Here is a 21,861-nt window from a genome sequence, read left to right on the forward strand (position 1 = left end):
CCACTTCAACTTCGAATTAGATTCAAAGTAAAATCGTTCGAATTGTCGACCATTCGATAATCAAAGTACTGTCTCTTTAAAAAAACTTCGACTCCAATACTTCGCCAAATTAAACCTGCTATGTTAGCCTATGGGGACCTTCTAGAGCATTTTTTTGAAGTCAAAGAAAAATAGTTCGATCGATGGATGAAATACTTCGAATCGTTCAAACGATTTTACTTCGACAGCAAATGGCCAAATTCGATGTAAAAAAACTTCGATAGTCGAAGTATTCCAATTCGATGGTCGAATTTCAAAGCTTTTTTGAAATTCGACCCTTGATAAATCTGTCACTGCTAGAGCAGAGATTCAGATTAACCTCATGTCCTGTTATCATTTAGTGCAGGGCTGCATCATTATTATCCTAATGACTTGTAATGACTAATGGTATAGTTTACATAGAGGGCTGGAACAGAAGTCCAAAACAGAAGAGGGCTCATTTCAGGTGTAGTATGCAAAGAGCAATGTCAGGCACAAGCAGCCAGGTTTTTATTCAAAATGCAGTGTTCAATTCTGGCTGGGAGCTAGCAATGTGCCTGATGCAATTGTGGCCGATTTGTTGTTGAAGTGGCGCCACTGACAATCTTCGGTGTTGGAATGTCAGAATTTCCAGCGCTCAGTATCAAACTGACATCTACATAAATTAACACACTTGCAGGCCATTTGCAGACAAAATAAATTGAGTGCTCAACCCAACCATGCAGAAGTGCAGAGTGGCTTTAAGGGGTGGTTCACCTTTAAGTTAACTTTTAGTTTTTTATAGAATGGCCAGTTCTAATCAACTCTTCAATTGATCTTCATTTTTTCTTTTTTATCATTTTTATCAACCAGATTGCTGAAGTTGCAAAGTGGAGAGCAGCTGAATAAAAAGCTAAATAACTCAAAAAACACAAATAATAAAAAATGAAAACCAGTTGCAAATTGTGTCTAAAGGTTAACGCAAAGGCGAACAACCCCTTTTAGACACAAGTGCCTTGTATATTTGCACAATGCCTGTGACAAACTTTGTGACACTGCAGTTGCAATGTGCCATTATAAATGAGTATGAGCATTTCCATGGATGAAGTATAATGCATGAAACACCAACATATTGGGTTCATGCTAGATGAACAGCAGGGCCGAAACTAGGGGTAGGCAGAGTAGACACGTGCCGAGAGCACAAAGCTGAGGGGGGCGCCAGGTAATACCTTCTCTGTCGCCTGCCTGATGTCCGGTCCTGCGCATGAGCATGCTCCATTCCGTGCATGATGTGCACAAGTGCTAATTCACACATGCGCGCACCCAGCGGGTGCAGTGCCCGGCCAGGTTGCTTAGGGTGCCTGGCTGGCCTGGCCCGGCTCTGATGAACAGAGTTTTATAATCACGTGGTTTTGTGGTATTACCCTTAGGGTAAGGTCACACCGTGAGATTTGGGAAGATTTAGTCGCCCGGCGACTAATCGTCTCTTCTTTGGGGCGACTAATCTCCCTGAACTGCTTTCCCCTGTCTTCCACCTGCCAGAATGAAAAAATGGCTGCGGCATGGCACTCGTGCCTCTTCATTTTCTGAAGTCGCCTGAAGTTGCCTCACGGGGAAACTTCTGGCGACTTCGGAAAACGAAGCGCTGCTTAGTTTCCAAAGTCCCCGAATCTCACAGTGTGACCTTACCTTTAGAAGGGAGAAAGAACAGATGGCCTCTGTGCCAGTTAATCACTGTGTTGGGAAATTACATATATAAATGAGAATGTGAAAGTTGGGAAGGGACATATCTTTCTGTCTGGCTCAGATCTTCTCTCCTTTAGATTCAAGGCTATTGATTCTAAGACACTGGCATACGCATCTGTTACAGATAAAGACTACACTAGGGGCAGGGGTGCCTGGCCACTAATCGCCTCTTCTTTGGGTCGACAATCTCCCCGAACTGCCTTCCGCCTGCCTTCCGCCTGCTAAAATGAAAAATCATCGGCGCCAATGCACTTGTGGCGCTTCGATTTCCGAAGTCGTCCGAACTTTCCTCATGAGGCAACTGCGGGTGACTTCGGAAATCGAATCGCCGCGAGTGCCATTGCGCTGGCGTTTTCTCATTTACACAAAGTTTCTTACTAAGGCAAGTGATTATTTTCTTAATTGTGTTACTCAATAAGGGATTCCTCTATCGCTCCAAAATTTACTAGACTTGCAGGACTTACCTAGATCCTTTGGCAATATATGGCATCGCACTCCTATCATGTACATTTTCCACGCAACTTTCTTTTTAGCATGGAGAATTATCTTTCAGAAATCAAATGGTGTTGACCTTTCACTTCATTACCTGAAATGATGAATGGAAATGATACTATAAATATAATTTATTTCAAATGTTTTTATCCACAAAATAATGACATATTGTACATTAAAAGACCACTAATAAAATACCATTTGTAACCATATACAGTATCTAATAAGTCACTATGGGCTATAGACCTTATATCTCTGACCATATTTGTATAGTATTAGTATACTTAACATGGGACACTTCAACAGTTGCAGAATTGATAATTGACTGAGCACAATGAAAGGTCTGTTGCTGTAAGAAGATAGCAGCCAACACTCAGACCATGTTCTTTGGCTCTTAGCCTTTAAATCACAGCCATGGATGTGACAAGATGACTCAAGATGCTTTCATCGAACCAGGAAAGCTTTTGTACAACTAAAACTACTAGTACAACAATATGAGCTTCAATGTATCAGCTTAAAAACTGTAATACTGAAAGTTTAAATATTGGCAGAGAATCATCTGCAAGGATCATTGGAAAGATATAGTGAAATTCCATTTACATCTGCATCTAAAGCGTTTACCATTTAAGAATTCAAAAATACAGAAACCCACAGTACCTGGTCACTGGTTGTATCAACGTTTCAATAACAGAGATGCAACACTGTAATGTCACACAGAAAACTTGGATTTGTTTTGATTTAATACAAAGCCTGAAAATATTTTTTATAAAGAGCAGATATGACACAAGAGACTGACTGTATATAGTACAAGAAATATAATATAACGATGGAATAGAATGACCCAGTACAATATAGAACATTAAAAACTTTATCAAACACTACAACAAAATTTAGCCAACATGTAGACAAGAAAGAATCTGATGAAGAACTGTGTTTATAAATATTGAAAATACAGTAGAAGAAAATTGTAGCAGTTCCAGGCCTGGAATTCGGGCTTGGGATCCCCTAGGCCGCTGTGTCTTAGCAACAAAACCAGTCCTGAGCAGCCCCTAGGAATTAAAAGCATCAGTCCCCGACATTCAGTTTCCCCTGCAGTCTCTCTTTTTTGACTTGCTTCAGATTCCCTGCAGTGTTTGTCTTATCCTATCTCTTAGACCTGCTTCCCTAGGATGTGAGAGAGCTGGACATTGGCAGGGCATGTTCGGTATCATAAAACATATAAAGAAACTTAAGGTTAACAAAGATTTAGGCTAAAAATGCTACACATTTACTAAATTAAAAATGTATCTAATTATTTTATTTAAAAAAAAAAAACCCCAAAATCCCATGCTCGATTTGACCTTATTTATTAATTTGAAAAACTCGAATTAATCAGATTGGAGGAAAAAAAACAGATAAAATCGAGCAAAAACCCTAATCGTCAGATTTTTTAAGACTTTTTTCCAAAATCATTCGATTTTTCAGGTTTTTGGACTGAACCCATCACAAACCACAATAACTTCAAATTGACATTGGTGCCTCTCCCATTGACTTACAGGAACTCAACTGATCCGAGATGCCGGATTTTCAGATTCGGGCTTTTTGCTGCATTGGAGTATAATAAACCTCGAAAAATTCAAGTTGTTTTTTTCCACAATAAGCCAGACCAGATAAATTTGAGGTGTAGTAAATAACCCCCAATGTGTTGGACATCTTCATTAGCCCAAGGTAACCACAGCCCTTTAGCAGTTAAGAAGCTAGGAATATAATGGGAGCATATTCAGTGCAATGGATCTTTTCTGCTGATTCAAAGCACATACTCTGGACTGTTGTGAGTTGCCTAAAGGCCCCCATACACGGGCCAATAAAAGCTGTCGACAGACTGAGTCGGCAGCTTATTGACTCATGTGTGGGGCCATCCAACAGGCGCCCGATCTATATCTGGCCTAAAGTCGGCCAGATGTCGATTGGGAAGGTTAGAAAATCCCGCCAGATCGCGGCTGCATCTTTTCGTTGATGCGGTCCCGTGATCTGACTGCCTGTTTGGCCTCCATTCTGATCCGATCATTTAGCCCTAGGGCCCACGATTGGATCAGCCCGATATCGCCCACTTCACTGTGAGCATATCGGGAAGAGATCCGCTCGCTTGGCGACATACGAGTGGATTTCCCTGTGTATGGTCAGCTTAAGCTTAGGGAGAATATCCGGATACAGACGCACACCTTGGCCCTCCAAAGCAGACGAAACCCTGGTGCCCAGTGAAATAGGTAGCGGCCACCTATCCAAATGTACTGCAAGAGATTCACTGGCACACAGGTAATGCTGGCAGGGTGAAACCCTTGCTTTAAATTTATTTAACACAGTATGCAACGTTTCGGGGATGACCCTCAAGCATGCTTGATAAAGGGGGTCATCCCCGAAACTTTGCATGCTGCATTAAATAAATTTAAAGCAAGGGTTTCACCCTGCCAGCATTACATGTGTGCCAGGGAATCTCTTGCAGCTTAAGCTTAGGGACAGACTCCCAATGTGCATACAACAGTGACAATACCAGCCATTATTCATTAAATGGATGGTTAAATTAACTTTTAATATGATGTAGATATTAATATTCTGAGACAATTTGCAAATGGACATTTTTTAAATTGTATATGATTTTCAGTTATTTAGCTTTTTGTTAAGAAGTTCTCCAATTGGTATTGTAGCAGCTATCTGAATTATTTTAACTGAATTAAAAATTGAATTAAAATCACACAGTAAAAGTCACAGGAATTATAAAAAGAAAGTAGCAGTCCTAACAGTAAGGACTTTTGGCCATTCAGAGGTATTATTTGCCTTTCTTTTCTCCCTCTCCTACTTTATAACCTTTATAGTGTATATATAGGTGTGAATATCAGATTTATTCTTGCGCATGTAAAGTAGAGATTTACAAAATGCATACGTGCAATTGTTACCCCTTCTCTCTGCTCACCTTTCTATATTTTTAGTAATATTAATCCCATAGGAATGAATAGAACGTGAGTAAGTATAAATGTTTAAAAATTCTAAACTCACTTTGATAAATCTGCTCCTTAGAGACCAATAACTTATTTTTACCATTGGTTTTCAGTCTAGGCTCCCAGCTGTAATTTTGCAATCCCAATAGGCCTATAAAAAGACACCACGCATCTTCCTCTTTCCTGATTCATAAGCACACATACTGTATTACTAACATAAGCAACGCATGTGACCCTATGAATCTATTTTCAAGTTGAAATGCAGAAAACAGAGTAAATCTGGGAATACAATGTTCCTGTTGGAATGAAGACATGTTTTTCCAGGGCTTCTAAATATTTAGAAGGGGTTTTCCAGGGCTGCCAGGAGTGGATTCCTCACTGTGGAGAGTTCAATCTATTATCAGATTAAAATAAAGAACAGCTATGTAGTATGAATTTCATTATGACAGGCCTCTTAGTCAGACCACAATAAGCAGCTGTTTGTGACTTTTTGACAATATGCAAATGTTTGACCACTTAACCACTTAACTATATCAGTTGTCAAATAAACATTGTATTCATAAACATCTGTCCAAAATTGCAGAATAGTTAGTAGTCAGTAAATGCTACCCTAGACCAAAAATTCAATGTGCTACACACACAATAGCACTCTGACATAAGATCTCAGTCCCATAAATGAAGAGTCTCGTAAATGTCCTCTAAACTACATGTATACAGATCGCTGATATCATCATCCCCAAAGCTACTGGCTTTGCACCATATCATTACACATTTATCAGCTTCAGTGACTCATGTTGCTTCCAGAACGTAGTTAAAGGTAAACATTACACTACCTGCACTCTAGTTGTTGTAACCCTTAATAGGGTTTATAGGTATTTCAGAATCATGGGAAAACAGGCCAATGATGTAGTCAACCAGTCTGTGCTTGCTGCATTATTCTCCAGTGACTATTTTGCTAACATAGGATATACAGGCTGCCAGGATTCTAAAAATATCACATGTAGAAATGATGAAATGGAATCATCCTCCAGAACACAAGGCAAGTTAGGTAACTCCAATTTTGTTGGAGTTAGAAGCAAAATGCAGAGAGAAAAAAATAAAAATAAAGTTAAATTTTAAGAGCTTAATAAAACATGAAATTAATATGGAAATGCCATACTCAATGTACTTTGCCACATAGCAGCCCTATAATAGTAAAGATCTGTGCTTTGAGCAAGGTTCCTTGTAGCTCATTTTTTCAGCTGCTTTCGGTCAGATAAATTGGCACCCAATTTACCATACATAAAGGGAAAGATGGCTAGAGGGTTGGAGGAGTTTTTAAACTAGGTGTGGAGGGAGGGTGTAGTAAGGGATTCCATGGAAGACAAGTTAGATGAGATCGTGGGCATAGTAGGGCATAGTAAGGGATAATGAGGGAGGAGATTTGGTTGGGGGTACTCTTAAGGACAGGGAGGACCACACAGTGGCGGAACTACCGGGGGAGCAGGAGGTGCGAGCGGGCCAGGGCCCGCACCCCTCAGGGCCCCCCGGCAGTTCACGCGCCGCTAATTCCCGGCCAGTTCCGGGTGTATGGAGGGGGGCGGGGGGCCCGGCTGTGCGTCCTGCGCCAGGGCCCGCCCCCCTCTAGTTACGTTTCTGGGACCACATGTTGTATTTATAAAATTCTCACACTGGTTCCATGTATGTTTTCAAATGCAAGGTCTTACTGGTAAAATTGGAGAGCTTGAGGTGCGGTTGCTGGAGGGAAAATATGATGTGATTGGTGTGGCTGAAACATGGCTGAATGAGTCGCATGATTGGACAGTTAATATCAAAGGCTATACTTTGTTTTGGAGAGACCGAGGCAATAAAAAGGGAGGAGGGGTATGTCTGTATGTTAGGCAGGATTTAAAAGCTAATATAATTTGAGAGAGGCATGGGGAAATGGTTACATCAAATTACAATTTAATATTAATCTTCCTCAAGAAAAAGTATTTAACTGTACTTTTTAAATCTCTATCATTCCTTAACTCTAGTCATTTCCACATTGTGTTTCTGAATATATTACATAGGAGTTATTTCTTTCCCTGCGCAAAAAAGGGGCTGACTTTTATGCCTGCCCAAAGTGTCCTAAAAGTCCTAAAAGCACACATCTACCACTGTCTATGGTCCTGTCTTTTGATTAAACAGGTTTGGGACACAGTCACATCCTACATATTCAGATACTGTATATCCCACACTACTATGGGCAATTTTTGGAGATACAACAAAAGTTCCAAAGGCAGATAAATTAGCAAATATTAATTAGGCAGTTAGTAGAAAAGCCATACTTCTTTGTTGGATATCAAGTTTTTCCGCATCACTTGGAACGAACCTTACTAAACTTGATTTTGCTTATCATATGCGTTGGATGGAAGCTACTCTTAATAGAGAACTTCAAGTCACAACCTTTTTTGCCACTTAAAATATGTGCAAACTTGTGCAGTGACAAAAAGAAATTTCATATGTATTCCAGTTCACCACCTGGTATATGTCGGAGGAGTTGGCAAGGGGAAACCCAGTAGGATTGATATATCGAAGAATATCTATAAAAGGCTCTTTCTCCTGGTGGTACTGGGTGTGGTTCCGGGGAAGGGGGGGAAGTATAACTAATGTCTAGGGTGTTATGATGATTACTGTAAGACCTTGACCATTGGGGTAGTTTGATGAATGTGTGCAGACTTACTTCAATGTAAATATGTAACCCTATTCATGACTGTATAGAATGTTTCATTCTGTTTTGTATCTATCTATTTGTTGCTAATAAAAACATTTAAAAAAGCTAATATAAAGGAGGAGGTGAAATTAGAAAATTAGAGAGCTGAAGTCTTATGGGTGGAGCTCTTCACTGATTTTAAAGAGTCCAGCAAATTCATTGTAGGAGTAGTCTATAGATTCCCTAATGTTGGCTCCTCAACAGTTTGTTGAGGAGCCAACCAAAAAAATTGCTATACTGGATCTAGTGATCGCTAATGACCCAGAACGTATAGCAAAGTAACTGAACCCCTGGGTAATAGTGACCATACTAAATATTTAGAAGGATTTTTTTTTACAGTGAGAGCTGTGAAGATGGGGAATTCTCTCCCTGAATCAGTTGTACAGGCTGATACATTAGATAGCTTTAAGAAGGGGTTGAATGGCTTTTTAGCAAGTGAGGGAATACAGGGTTATGGAAGATAGCTCATAGTTGATCCAGGGACTGGTCCGATTGCCATCTTGGAGTCAGGAAGGATTTTTTCCCCCTCTGAGGCAAATTGGAGAGGTTTCAAACTGGGTTTTATTTGCCTTTCTCTGGATAAATTAGCAGCTAGGCAGGTTTTCTATAGACATAAAAGGTTGAACATGACGTGTATCTTTTTTCAACATAACTTACAGTACTATGTTAGTTTGCACAAGTCCATCAGTTTAGAAAAACAGCACTTTCTGATGCTGAAGGACTAATATATATTTAGCTTTGGTGCAGACTGCGACCGCATCAGTGCGTGGGAGGGGTGCCAGACATGTACTTCATAGGTAGCCTACCCCAGTCTGAACTCATCTCCCATTACCACCCTCATTGACAAATCAAGGGCTCCCTTGCTTGTTCATTCATGCATGCACACTCGGGGGAGGTGGCCTATGCAGCCCTACATATGTTATTTTGCCACATCTCTTTTTCCAAACCAAGAGTTCTCGAAAGGCTCAGTTATTCTCACAAAGCACAAAGCAAGACATACCTACTCTATAGTCACTTCTACTTGCCAGTGCACAAGAATGAGTTATCAATATCATACACACAGGAACATCTGCATCAATGAGAGCCAATAGTTCTTAATTCATGAAATAGTACAAGTTTAGTACACATGCCTGCATATGCAATAAAAGGCACTAAGTTTGCCCAGATGCAGTAAACAGTACCAATCAATAAGGTGTTTGCTTTGAAACAGTGGACCTATAAATGCTGATTGGTTGCTATAGGGTTCCTGCACATGAGCAAACGTGTACTTTGCACATAACCCATGTTAATTAAAGGAAAACTATACCCCCAAACAATGTAGGTCTCTATTAAAAGATACTGAGTAAAACAGCTCATGTGTAAAACCCTGCTTCATGTAAATGAACCATTATCATAATAATATACTTTTTTAGTAGTATGTGCCATTGGGTAATCATAAATAGAAAATTGCCATTTTAAAAAATAAGGGCCGTCCCCTGAGATCGTAAGATTCACTGTGCACTCATACAAACCACATGTAAGGTCACATGAGCCAATTAACAGACAGAGTTCTGCCTTTTGCTTCTTCACTTCTTCCTGTTACAGTTAGTGTTGTAGTATTTCTGGTCAGGTGATCTCTGAGGCAGCACACAGACCATCACAAAATGGTGGTTCAAGGCAAGAGATGTAAAAGGGCAATATTTATGTAAATATATATTCCAGTTTGGTAAGATTCTTTAATATGTCATTCAATTTGATATAAACTATCTGTTGCTTAAGTATTCATTTTGGGGATATAGTTTTCCTTTAATGAACCATACAAAGTTAGAAATCAGGCCACACAACACACTGTTGCTTAGAATCCTACAAGACATTGTTGGGTAAAAAACTTGGCGAATCACCAAAATATTTTACACTTTATACAACACTTTAATAAATGAGCCATATAATAAACTTATTAAGGTCTTCCTAAAACTGGGCAAATGCATATTTAATATTCCATTTAACCAGGGATTCAAACTGAATAGATTCTGCAGATCTCCACTAAATCATTTATGTCCGATTGAGTGTGTGGCCACAAATAACATTTATAGGGATCAGTTGTATGTATAGTATGTGGGGCTAGCTAAGGTCCTATGCCTTATGGCAGTGATCCCCAACCAGTAGCTCATGAGCAACATGTTGCTCTTCAACCCCTTGGATGTTGCTCTCAGGCTCCTCAAAGCAGGTGCTTATTTTTGAATTCCAAGCTTAAAAGCAAGTTTCAATTGCATATAAACTAAGCATAGTGCCAAGTAGAGCCTCTTGTAGGCTGCCAGTCCACAAAGGGGCTACCATATAGCCAATCACAGCCCCTATTTGACACCCCAAGGAACTTTTTCATGCTTGTGTTGCTCCCCAACTCTTTTTACATTTGAATGTGGCTCACAGGTAAAAAAGGTTGGGGACTCCTGCCTTATGGTACTACAAAACTACAAAAAGGCTAGATATTTTATTCTTTTAGATTGTAAGCTCCATTGAGCAGGGCCTTCTTTACCTTCTGTGTCTATTAGTGTTTCTATTAGTGTTTCTATATAATTCCTATATTTAATGTAGATAGTCGTCTGTTGTACAGTGCTGCTGAACATACTCAAAAATAATTCTAATGTTGCAAAGAAGATCCACACTCACAGGTCTTATAAAATAAAAGTGCATTTATTTCAGCTGGTTCACCAGCCTTTATCAAAGTGAAAATCATGGGCGGAAGAGAGACCTGAGTGTCATCATTACGACATTGCTCTTGTGAGCCAACATTATGCCAAATGTAAACATACAACATAACATACTGAAGAAAAAGCAAAATAAATGTGAAGCAAATATAAAATTGCATCCAAGCATAGTCAATCCGGTGCAATACAAAATGGGATACAATGCAATAAAGCAAATCATCATTTTTAAAGAAGATAGATATTCTGTTTATATGTATCAGGGATGTAAAGGAAACAACTAAAATATCCAATATTCCAATTAGGGAACGCTCGAACCCTACTACATTCCAAGCCCTTTAAGATAAACAGGCATAAATCATGCAATGCTAACCCTGTGAGTGAGTGGGTCCGGGTGCAGCTGCCCCGGACCTTTCGCTTTAATATTCAACTTCACAGTTCAGAAAGCATTTGATGTTAACAGATCACTCACTGCTCCATGTCTGTGGTCTGGGTGCAGCGCCCTGAACCGCAGCTTGGGGAGACTTCACAGTGAACACGATTCCCTTGCAGCGTGCACTCAACGGAACAGCAGATAGCGGTGTAATTAAAACATCTTTATTCACCGGACAATCCTCCTAACACGTACCTCCTAACACACGTACACACGTATGAATAAATCAGTAATACAAACATTGCATTAAAAAGAGCTGGGGGTGAAAGTCACCAATGATGTAGTTCCTCCCACTATTAACCCTGTCAGGAATAATTCTGTTTAGCGTTCATTATACAAGTGTCTCAACAAATCATTCTAAGTGTCACATTGGTATGCGCATAAGTGACTATACAACATTAAAGACTAGCAGATCATTTCAAAAGGATTCTTAAACTTTGTGTTTTAATCATCTCTGTTACAAAGATTGAAACTGTTACTCGCACTGTTGCAGAGTTATACAACATGGGCTTTCAAGGCCCCTTTATCAACGCACTGCGCTCACTTTACTCCTCACCCTCAGCACAAGTTAAGTTCCCAGGGGTGCTCTTAGAGTTGCTTCCAATATGCAATGGCACCCGAAAGGGCTGCCCCTTTTCCCCACTACTTTTTGCTATATGTATTGAACCATTAGTGGCAGCTATACGGCTTTCCCCTGATGGACATGGCATTCTGGTGGGGAAAGACACACATAAAATAGGTTTATATGCAGATAATGTCTTGTTAACACTCACATCCCCCCAAACATTTGCCCAACCTTCATCGGCTATTAGGGGACTACGGAAGCATCTCTGGGTATAAAATCAATCAAGGCACTCCCATTAAACATTGTAGGGCCTTGAAATTGTTGCTGATTAATTTTCCATACCTCTGGCCCCCAAAATATATTAAGTACTTCAAACTCACAACATATTACACAACTTTGTACAAACAGAACTACCTCCCTCTTCTAAATACCCTTAGACATGACCTCCAAACCTGGAACACATACAAGCTATCATAGCTAGGTGGAATATATGCGGTTAAAATTAACTACATAGGCTATTCCCCCAAACAGCCTCTCCTACTTATTGGAGATGTGATCAGGAGGAGGGAACTATTATACATATATTCTGGATATGCCCAGGTCTGAAAACATATTGGGACCCTGTAAGCAAATGGTTAAATAAGGTACTATAAACAGATTTTCAAAATACCCAATGATGTTCATATAAGGGGATAAGATAACAAAACTGAAGACTCCATTCTCATTAGGTTTTCTCCAATTAATACATCAGTCCAACCAAAAACTCAACCACTGTTTCCTGATGGGAAAAAACAAATGACATCAAACTGTGCTCCAATAAGCTAAACAGGTGCAAAGCCAACTGTTTTTATCTGTTATTTTGTTATTAGGTTATTTACATTTATTTTGGTTTTCCTTATTTTTTCCTTTTTTACTAATCAACTGGGTCATAACTACACTCACGAATGCACTACTCAGTGTAACTAAATGCAGATGAATCAATATTTACAAACAGGTCTCCAGTTAGCCCATGTTGAAGCATGTTAACCTTTGATATACAGCATAAACAAGTACGTGAAATTCTGTCGAAATGTATACCCCAAAAAAAAAATGTTCAATTAAAAACAGTTTGAAAAAAAAATAAAAAAATATTAATGATGCCAGACAAAACTGTTATTCTGCCTCAGCTGCCAATGCCCATGTCATCCTGGAACAAACAGATTTATTATATGATTGTCTGAATAATGTTAGGCCTGAACATGCCTTTTGAATAAACTGGAGATTTAGGGATTACTTATTTGGAATTTAAAATTCATAATAGTCTAAAACAATAATTTGTATGTGTGGGAAAATGAGCTGTTGACCTCCACAGAATATAAAAGGAACTGTGACCCAAACATAATGTGTTATTGAAAGCAACACTTGCATGTTTGCATGAATGGACATGCAGAAGTAGCTCCCAGTATTGAAAAGAAAGAAGAATGCTGGTACTTGCCAATCTTTGGAGTATACCACCCAAAGAAGCCAGGACAGATCAGAGTTGTGTTTGACTCCAGTTCCAAATATAACGGAGTCTTCCTAAATGATGTACTCTTAACAGGTCCAGACCTCAACAACAAACTCTTGGGAGTACTCATACGCTTTCGTAGAGACTCTGTTGCTTTCATAGCAGACATCCAGCAAATGTTCCATAGCTTTCTTGTGAGAGAAGACCATAGGAACTTCTTTAGATTCTTCTGGTTCAAAGACAATGACCCAGCCAAAGGTACCTTAGAGTACTGCATGAAAGTTCATGTGTTTGGAAACAGTCCTTCCCCTGCAGTAGCAATATATGGCTCAGACGGTCTGCCCAAGAAGGAGAAGTAGACTATGGCAAAGACCCAGACAATTTGTAGAGAGATACTTTTATGTAGATGATGGTCTCAAATCATCACCCTCTGAGGACACAGCAATCAGTTTACTTAAGAGAACACAAGACATGCTGGCCTGCTCCAACCTCTATATAGAACACAAGTACCATTTACCTGGAGAACAGCATAGGGATATTTGTCAATGCACTTGAAATAGAATTATTCATTAAAAGTTGTAGGGGCTTTAATATCAATAGCTAGAGGGCTGGGCAACATCACTGCCTGATCAAGGGGCTGTAGAGTTGCAAAATGTGCAGCAAAAGTTGTAGAATGCCTGGCAATTTGTGGACAGCGGGAGGCAGTTCTGAGGGAAATTTCTAAGTAAAATTGCTATGCCTTGGGTTTCCACCTGATATATATAACTAAACTACTTAGTATATACAATGAGGATTTTGCTCACTGACTTACACTCCCCATCAGCCTTCAAATGAACTATTTTGTCATACTCACAGAGTCAGTTAATGATCTACATGGAGTATTTGATTTACCTATAAAACGAATTGAGTGGTTTTACCTTTAACCTTATTCAGTTGACTACATAGACTGCCTCACTAAGCTATTTGAATTAATCTGGCCATACACAGGCCAATAAAAGCTGTTTTCTCAACCCCAAAAAGCTCTCAGATGAGACACAACCTACACCTGGAGCAAGAATGGAATAAGGTTACAATGTGATAAACGTAATCTACAACTTTAGCCTGTGTAGACAAAGCAATACAAAGCCTTTGGCACTGGAGCAGGAAGTCAATGAACCCCAGAGTTACCTGCATCACCCACCTAGTTACTCCATAAATGCACATGAATAGGGCATGCAGGAAATATGGTATTAATAGCAGAATGCAAACCCCACAGACCTTATATGGGTTCAGGAAATCCCACTTCAAGGAGCACTAGGAGACTGTCTTCTTAATAAAATCACAATTTATTAGCATATATTAAAGTCAGTATGTGCAGAAACATGTAGATGAATTACCATACGCTTGACGAGTTTCATGGCCTTAAGTTACTTCACCAGAAGCCAGTCATATTATTGTGTACTATTAAAGGAGAACTAAACCCTAAAAATGAATATGGCTAAAAATGCCATTTTATATAATGACCTTATTGCACCAGACTAACATTTCAGCTTCACAAGCAGCAATGATCCAGGACCTCAAACTTGTCACAGGGGATCACCATCTTGCAGGGCCAGAACTAGGGGTAGGCAGAGTAGGCACATGCCTAGGGTGCAAAGCTGGGGGGGCGCCAGGCACGTACCTGCTCTGTCGCCTACCCCGTGTCCGGTCCCGTCTCTCCCAGGCTGTGTAACTTTCACGAAAATGCACTTCTGCGCATGCGCAAACACCATTTCACGCATGTGCGCACACCATTTTGCACATATGATTTGATGGAGAGTTCTTAATCCCACTATGAAAGATTATACCTATTATTTTCCGTATCACAAGAGGTACACCAGAATGAATTTATTCTTAGTCCACCCTCAAACATTAAATCTTATCACACACATTTCCATTACACCTACAACATGGACAGGTCATTCAGCTTTTACCTTTACTGTATAAGAAAAGTACAAATTCTTAACTTGGCCCCTATGGAGACTAAATAACTCACTCTTAAATGATCCTTTACTAGTGGATCCAAAGAGATTTATCAATTTTTCCTAAACAGTGATGCCCAAACTATAAATGATCCTACTCTATGGTGTGCCCATAAGGTAACACATAGAGAAAAACTAGCCATGGCTAAACAATTACTAATCCACATTAACAAACTAGAGCAAGATAATTGCAGCTCTCCCTCTCCAGACATATTAGCTCAGCTAAAAAAACTTAAGGAGGAAGTCAAACATCTGGTACTCCACAGATTCAAAGATCAGCTGCTTAAACTCCAAAGCCACACCTACGGCATGGGTAACAGGGCAAATGCAGCCTTGAAAAGACATCTTATTAAACAGTGCCTACAACATAGGATAGATAAAATAAAATTAGTGAATCAGGACTTCAAAATAAATCCAAAAGCTATAGCAAATAATTTTGCCCAATTCTACTGTAATCTGTATAATTTAAAAGACGACCCAAACCTGTAATTACCCTCCCCTCGAGGCATTCAAACATTCCTATACACATTGCAACTCCCTACCATCCACCCGATGCAATAGCATCCCCAACAGTCTCCATCTCCCCAGAGATGCAAAAACTTGCTGTGCATACCCCTTTTGTGACCACTATTATGGCACACATCCAGCAGCCCAAGTCAACATACATGGCTTTCTCTTTGATCCATTCCCTCTGACCATCTGAACCAGACAGAAAGCCATGTTTGTTGACTTGGGCTGATGGATGTGTGCCATAATAGTGGTCACAAAAGGGGTATGCACAGCAAGTTTTTGTAATATATGACCAATTCACATGATCGAACACCTTCTCTGCATTGACTGCTAACATTCTCCTTGCTTTCTTTCCAGTGAGAATAAATTGATGATGCATTTTTAGTGAATAGAATAGCATACCTGGTCCTCATGAGCAACACAGGAGTAAGACTCTTTTTTGTGGTAATGCACATCATTTATATAGGTAACCCATATTTTGCATTCAAGGCTAACCAATATGATTCTACTAAAATGTCATGCTTTGTTCATGTTGAAATTTTGCATGTATATGGACTATGGACTATGCTGCGGTACTGGGGACAAGTGTCAAGTTTGTGGTGATATGAACTATAATGCACAATTTGGATTTTGAACCGCAACTGAACTTTGTCTTAGATATACACACTTTTTGATTCAGAGGTTAGGCTGTAAATGAATCCCCACAGCAGTTGCCTCCCACTATTCTGGACTTCACCTATGATGTGAGGGGGGTGGGGTCAATACACCTTTAATAGATCTGTGTAATTGATATGAAATGTAACACTTGAAAATGAGCCCACAGTTCGAAACATGTTGTGTTGAATAAACAATGTAGCAGCATAGATATGACATGGATAAAAGTCTTTGCAAACCTGGTCCAGCACCTTACTCATTCTTTGGATTTCTGTCTATGCGTGCTCTTCTACCTATAACAGACACCTTTGTGTTTGGGCCTGGCCCTCGGCTACTCTGGTGCAGCCAGGTCATACTGCAACAAAGATTAGCCAAACACCACAGGCTAGTGTAGCGGGGATCTCCCCTGCACGTTTATTTCGTCAAGTGATGTAATGTTTCGGGGCGTGCCCCTTCATCAGACATGCAGATTCACTCTCAAACAGTGTTTAAAAACCCTTGGTGATTTACATAATTAATACAATAATTCAAAATATAAGTGAAATAAATAAGCAAAATGCATTGTGAACAGTAATACAAAGTGAACAGTTTTATCCAAAAACTTTAAGACATTATAAGCACTTAATAAAAAAGCTTATTAAAAAGTTTTAGGAAAATGATTTTATGAAAAAATGATTTTGGCCAATTAAGGTAGTATTAGTCCCAATCTCCAAGTGATAAAAGTCCTCTTCTATACAGGCCAATCCTTACTGCAAACATTCAGAAATTGTGCAAAAATTGTGCAAAAAAAGCTTTTTTTGATATTAGATCAATAAATATAAAGAAGAAGGTCCATAAATCTAATGAATAGGGAAGAACACAAATAAAATTGTGTGTGCTGCACGAAAACAATTATACGGTATAAATGAGCCCAATGTATAAGACTATCTTACCCTATCCGTAAGCTGTCCCTGGATAGTGGGTTGTTCAGTGCAATTATCTATAAAAAATCAGAAGTTGTTGCATCAAACTGGATACATTTTATGTAAGAATACAAAGAAACAATTTCTGAGAGCATTAAAAGTTGGGTACATTCCAAAAGCACTTATAAGTTGGATACATTTTACGCTACAAATAACAGTTCATATTATACTCCTCATTTAACCCTCGTGGATATTTAGTTTGCAGTTGCCAGATCCAAAAGCATTCCTTTTGTAATAATTTTCTTTTTATTTCTCTCTTATTTTTTCCATATATTTTATCCAAAATTTGCCATCTTAAATGTGCTACCCCATGTCCGTTTTCCTGGAATGTGGTTTCATTTTTCTTTTCTTTCCCTGTTTTACCCTTATATTCCTCTTTGGGGGGCTTATAGTTACGTATGACCGATTTATGCTCGTTTTTTTTTTTCCAACATGTTTTTATTCGTTTATAACACATATAAAACACGTTCACTTTTTGCAGTTATAAGTATAGCTAGAACAGGTGTTTCAAAGGTTGAACAGTTTTCAAGAATAATTTTTCAACAATATTTACAAAACATACAGCTCTAAGTATAGTATAAGGTCCTATAAGGGACTCGATGGGTATATTGCCAATAGTCTGTTTATCTGATGACTCCTGGGGGGTGCAAAAACCAATCTTTCTTGTTTACGTTGCCAGTTATCGAGGTATTGGGATGCCTCCATCACCAGTGGGTGTTCTCTGAGTGTTTCCTCATCGTACCAAGTTGTTTGTCTAAATGTATAGACCGTAAGATATCTAGTGTGTTGTGGAAGTGATGTTATGTATGACATCCAGGTGTGAAAGAATTTCGATGCATTGTGTTCTTTTCTGGTCATTGCTTCCAACCAATCCATATGGAACAAATGGTGTAGTTTTTGTTTGACTATCATAATAGATGGGGATTCCGTAGTCAACCACTGTTGTAAGATCGTTTTCCTTCCCGCTGCAGCTAGTCTGCCCATCAGGTTTTTCTCAGGTTTTGATAGTTGGGTATAGTATGTGGTATGACTGAATAATGCCCATTCAATTTGCAATTGGATAGGTTTCCCGATTATCTGTCCACCGTATGTAACTCATGTTTCTACTTGTCTGTCCTACGTAAGCTAGCCCGCATGGGCATTTAATACAATAGATAATGTTGGTACTGTCACATGTATGGAATCCTTTTATTTTATGTTTAGTTCCCTTAAGTGGATGTTGTACTACCTCTCCTTGTATAATGCCATTGCAATGGCTACATTTCCTGCAAGGAAATGTTCCATTGACCTCATTGCATGTAATAGTATTCTCTTTTAGATCTCTTTGTTTGGTCATACCACATGAGAATCTAGTAACTCCCACAGGGAGAAAGGGCCCATAAGGAAGGAGTAGAGATGTCGCGAACTGTTCGCCGGCGAACTTGTTCGCGCGAACATCGGGTGTTCGCGCTCGCCGGAAGTTCGCGAACGTCGCGCGACGTTCGCCATTTTGGGTTCGCCATTGTTGGCGCTTTTTTTTGCCCTCTCACCCCAGACCAGCAGGTACATGGCAGCCAATCAGGAAGCTCTCCCCTGGACCACTCCCCTTCCCTATAAAAACCGAAGCCCTGCAGCGTTTTTTCACTCTGCCTGTGTGTGCTGAAGAGATAGTGTAGGGAGAGAGCTGCTGCCTGTTAGTGATTTCAGGGACAGTTGAAAGTTTGCTGGCTAGTAATCGTTTTGATACTGCTCTGTTATTGGAGGGACAGAAGTCTGCAGGGGTTTGAGGGACATTTTAGCTTAGGTAGCTTTGCTGGCTAGTAATCTACCTTCTACTGCAGTGCTCTGTATGTAGCTGCAGTGGGCAGCTGTCCTGCTTCTGATCTCATCTGCTGACTGCTGCAATAACAGTAGTCCTTGTAAGGACTGCTTTTATTTATTTTTTTGTTGTTTTACTACTACTACTACTACTACTATAAGAGCCCAGTGCTATTAGTCTAGCAGTGTTGGGGAGTGGGACTGGTGTGCTAATCTGCTGCTCCTAGTAGTTCAGCAGCACCAACTTTAATTTTTTTTTTTTAATATTCATTTTTTTTTATTTTACTTTTTTTATTTTACTACCGCTGTAGTAGTGTATAAGTTGACCTTTTAGGCATTATTTGCCCTGTAGGCATTATTTGCACACTGTTTTCTTCAACCCGCCATCTAGCTGTGTGACCTTGTTCACATTGTGTCTAAATATCCATAATATTACCGTCTCCAGAAAAAACACCGGAGTGACTTTTTTCAAGCAGCCATAATATATTTTACGTAATCCGTATCCACCGCTGTAGTAGTGTATACGTTGACCTTGTAGGCATTATTTGCACACTGTTTTCTTCAACCCGCCATCTAGCTGTGTGACCTTGTTCACATTCTGTCTAAATATCCATAATATTACCGTCTCCAGAAAAAACACCGGAGTGACTTTTTTCAAGCAGCCATAATATATTTTACGTAATCCGTATCCACCGCTGTAGTAGTGTATACGTTGACCTTGTAGGCATTATTTGCACACTGTTTTCTTCAACCCGCCATCTAGCTGTGTGACCTTGTTCACATTCTGTCTAAATATCCATAATATTACCGTCTCCAGAAAAAACACCGGAGTGACTTTTTTCAAGCAGCCATAATATATTTTACGTAATCCGTATCCACCGCTGTAGTAGTGTATACGTTGACCTTGTAGGCATTATTTGCACACTGTTTTCTTCAACCTGCCATCTAGCTGTGTGACCTTGTTCACATTCTGTCTAAATATCCATAATATTACCGTCTCCAGAAAAAACACCGGAGTGACTTTTTTCAAGCAGCCATAATATATTTTACGTAATCCGTATCCACCGCTGTAGTAGTGTATACGTTGACCTTGTAGGCATTGTTTGCCCAGTTTTTTTGGCCGCAGCCACTGAAGCACAGAGGCCAGAAAAAATATGCCATATAAATGCTGAAAATAGTCATTTTTTGCCATACGTTGACTCAACGTATATGGCAAAAAATGACTATTTTCAGCATTTATATGGCATATTTTTTCTGGCAACTGTGCTTCAGTGGCTGCGACCAAAAAAATGACTATTTTCAGCATTTATATGGCATATTTTTTCTGGCCTCTGTGCTTCAGTGGCTGCGGCCAAAAAAACTGGGCAAACAATGCCTACAAGGTCAACGACGTTGTAGGCAGTTGTTTAAAGAGAACAGTAGATTACTAGCCAGCAAAGCTACCTAAGCTAAAATGTCCCTCAAATCCCTGCAGACTTCTGTCCCTCCAATACAGAGCAGTATCAAGCAGATTACTAGCCAGCAAACTTACTATCATCTGTCCCTGAAATCACTAACAGCTCTCCCCCTACACTATCTCTTCCAAGCACACACAGGCAGATTTTTCAGATACATTTTTGCCCTTGATCCCCCTCTGGCATGCCACTGTCCAGGTCGTTGCACCCTTTAAACAACTTTAAAATCATTTTTCTGGCCAGAAATGTCTTTTCTAGATGTTAAAGTTCGCCTTCCCATTGAAGTCTATGGGGTTCGCGAACCGTTCGCGAACCGCTCGCGTTTTTGCGCAAGTTCGCGAATATGTTCGCGAACTTTTTTTCCGACGTTCGCTACATCCCTAGGAAGGAGCTGGACATAGTCAAACAGGCTGGGTCAGTACCAGATAACAGAAGCAGAATTGTGAGACAAACTCTAGGTCAGGAACAAGCCAGGGTCAGAACCAGAAAGGGAACAGGAGCAGGAGCCAAAGGAACAACAATCACTGGAAACAGAGCACCTAGGAGCAAGCAAACTCGACCTATAATGATCAGTGAGTCAATGCAGAGCAGGGGGTTATATAGCCAGATTAAAATCTTATACTCCATGCATGCGGCCAAAATTAGCAACCGATGAAACAGGTATAGCTACTTGCAAATCCAGGGATAGCGATAGCAGTGAAGCAGGGCCTGGCTGCTCATTATAGAGTAGAGGTAATTCAGGCAGTATGAGAACACCAGATCACTGGTTCAACTCCAGTCAGGTCATTTCCCAAAACAAAAAAGAGGAAGAGGAATGCCTCCACAGCTTGATTCATGGTGTGCAGTATACCTGCTCACACCGGTCAGGAGTGTCCGATGGTGCTCCTCACCTCTTAGGCGCCGCATCCAAGTTAGGGTTGCCATCCCGCCTGTATTTCTGGTCTTTGACTCTTGCCTGAACCTGTTTCCATGATCCATTTCTGCCTGCCAATTGAACTACTGCCTGGAATTGACTATGATTACTCTTGAACGATTTGAACTCTTGAACTTCATTGCTAGGAGCCAATAGGCCCCTGACAACGCCAAGCATATTAGAACATGTATATAGATCCTCATTTGCTTACAGTCTGTAGCTGTTCTGGTGTAGAAAATTAGATATTGTCCCTATGGTTACAGTAAACCTTAGAGCTATTAGAATGTGCAAGAATATTAAACTCATAACTCACATTTTGATAAATCTGCTCCAAATAGTACAGATGGGAGAACAAACACTTATTTAGTCCCAAATATTCCCAGTACATGAGAAGAACGTTATTATATGACCAGCTCTGGCACCTATAAAGATTTAAAGATTTAAGTGGCCCCAACATCA

Source organism: Xenopus laevis, chromosome 4L, assembly GCF_017654675.1.
Source record: "Xenopus laevis strain J_2021 chromosome 4L, Xenopus_laevis_v10.1, whole genome shotgun sequence".
Taxonomy (NCBI): domain Eukaryota; kingdom Metazoa; phylum Chordata; class Amphibia; order Anura; family Pipidae; genus Xenopus; species Xenopus laevis.